The 2,433-nt window shown below is 47.7% G+C and overlaps 1 non-coding gene across 1 annotated transcript; it reads right to left on the bottom strand.

Annotated features, from left to right (window-relative positions):
- Positions 1–520: 520 nt before the first annotated feature.
- On the bottom strand, positions 521–593 carry TRNAK-CUU. Its single transcript has one exon. It is a non-coding gene; the product is annotated as a tRNA-Lys (tRNA).
- Between the last annotated feature and the right edge of the window lie 1,840 nt (positions 594–2,433).

Genomic DNA, 2,433 nt, shown 5'->3' with positions numbered 1-2,433 from the left:
TTCTGCCCATTTAGTAGGGGTCCTATTCCTCCCTGGGCCTTCCTTTTACTCCCTATATATCTAAAAAACAATTTCTTGTTGTCCTTTACTTGGGATGCCATCCTCAGCTCCATGGTAGCTTTGGCCCGTCTAACTGCCTCCCTATAAGCGCGAGCAGAGGAGGTATATTTGTCTTTGGTGATCTCTCCCTGTTTCCACTTTTTGTGTGCTCCCCTTTTGGCCCTTAGGCTGCCCTGAATTTCTCTGGTCAGCCAAGGAAGCCTCCTGACCCCTTTCCCTCTTTTTCCTCGCATCGGGATCATCCCACTTTGTGCCTGAAGGATCATTTCCTTAAGGCACAGCCACCCTTCTTGGGCTCCCATCACTTCAAAACTCCTACTCTGCAGTGCATCCTTGACTAATTACCTGAGTTCACTGAAATCAGCTTTCAATTGAAGACCCCCAGGGGGTCACCTGACTCCACCATCAGGTGATCCCACCCAGAGCACTGTAGTCCACCATCAGGTGATCAAAACCTACACGCCCAACATGGGGCTCAAACCCACGACCCTAGGATTAAGAGTCCCATGCTCTACCAACTGAGCTAGCCAGGCACTCATCCATCTTTGACTATGGCCGAATCATTAAATCTTTCCAAATCTCTCCGAATTGATTCAGAGGGTTCCGATTTGATTCAGAGAGATTAAAGGGTCTCCTGATTTGATTCAGATTTGGAGATTTGGCCACCAAGTCAGGCTGAATCTCCATCAATTCAAATCAGCAACCGAAGCTTTGCACAGTCCTACCCTATGTTATTCATTCATGTGGACACCAATGATACCGTTAGGGGTGACCCTAAGCAGATCAAAAGTGACCACATGGTTCTGGGTGCAAGGGTGAATGGGATGGGGGCACAGGTGTCATTCTCCTTGATCCTTCCAGTCAAGAGGAAGGGCCTGGGCAGGACCAGATCCATCCTGTAGATCAATGCATGGCTGAGCAGATGGGCTCACCAGCTGGGCTTTGGCTTTTTTGACCACTGGATGTTGTTCCAAGAAGAAGAGTTTCTAGGAAAAGACATGATCCACCTGATGAAGTGAGGGATGAGCATCTTCACAGACAGGCTTGCTAACTTAGTGAGGAGGGCTTTAAATTAGGTTTGCTGGGGGATAGAGACCAAAGACCTGAGGTTAGTGGGGAAGTGGGTGACCTGGAGGAAGGACAAGCAGGAGGGCTTTCTCATTCTTGCTGAATGTTAGGGCAACCAGTTAGTTATCTCAAGTGTCCGTACACAAATGCACGGAGCCTGGGAAACAAGCAGGAAGAATTTGAAGTCCTCACACAGATACAGAACTATGACGTGATTGGAATAACAGAGACCTGGTGGGAACTCACATGAGTGGAGCGCTGTCATGGATGGGTACAAACTGTTCAGGAAGGACAGGCAGGGGAGAAGAGGAGGAGGAGTTGCACCTTATATAAAAGAGCTACATGATTACTCAGAGCTCCAGTAAGAAACTGGAGACAGGCCTGTTGAAAGTCTCTGAGTTAGAGTCAAAGCGGAGAGCAACAAGGGTAATGCCATGGTGGGTGTCCACTATAGACCACCCACCAGACTAGGAGGATGAGGAGGATAACGCTTTCTTCAACAGCTAGCATAAGTTTCCTGATCACAAGCCCCGGTTCTCAAGGGGGACTTCAGTCACCCTAACATCTGCTGGGAGGGCAATAGAGTGGTACACAGGCAATTCAGGAAGTTTTTGGAAAGTGTTGGGGAGAACTTTCTGGTGATAATGTTGGAAAGCCAATGAGGGGCCATGCTCTTCTTGATCTGCTACTCACAAATGGAAGAATTGGTGGAGAATATTGAAATAGATGGTAACTTGGGCAGCAGTGACCATGAGATGATTGATTTCCAGATCCTGAAGAAAGGAAGGAAGGAGAGCAGCAGAGTAAGGACCTTGGACTTCAGAAAAGCAGACTTAAATTCGCTCAGGGAACTGATGGACAGGATTCCCTGGAAGGCCAATCTGAGGGGGAAAGGAGTCCAGGTTGTATTTTAAAGAAACCTTAGTGAGGGCACAGGAATGAACCATCCTGATGCGCAGGAAGACTATCAAGTATGGCAGAAGACCAGCTTGGCTTAGCAAGGAACTCTTCAATGAGATAAACACAAAAAGGAAACTTACAAGAAGTTGAAACTTGGACAAACAACTAGGGAGTAGTATAAGAGTATTGCTCAGACATGCAGGGATGAAATCAGGAAGGCCAAAGTGCAATTTGAGTTGCAGCTAGCAAAGGACATGAAGGGTAATAAGAAGAGTTTCTATCATAGAATCATAGAATCATAGAAGTCGGGTCGGAAGGGACCTTGTAGATCTTCAGGTCCGACCCCCTGCCTGGGCAGGAAGAAAACTGGGCTCAAATGACCCCAGCCAGGTAGGCATCGAGCCA

This window comes from Alligator sinensis, unplaced genomic scaffold, assembly GCF_000455745.1.
Source record: "Alligator sinensis unplaced genomic scaffold, ASM45574v1 scaffold922_1, whole genome shotgun sequence".
NCBI lineage: Eukaryota > Metazoa > Chordata > Crocodylia > Alligatoridae > Alligator > Alligator sinensis.
Note: the sequence above shows the minus strand (reverse complement) of the source record. Positions and strands in the feature narration are given on the sequence as shown.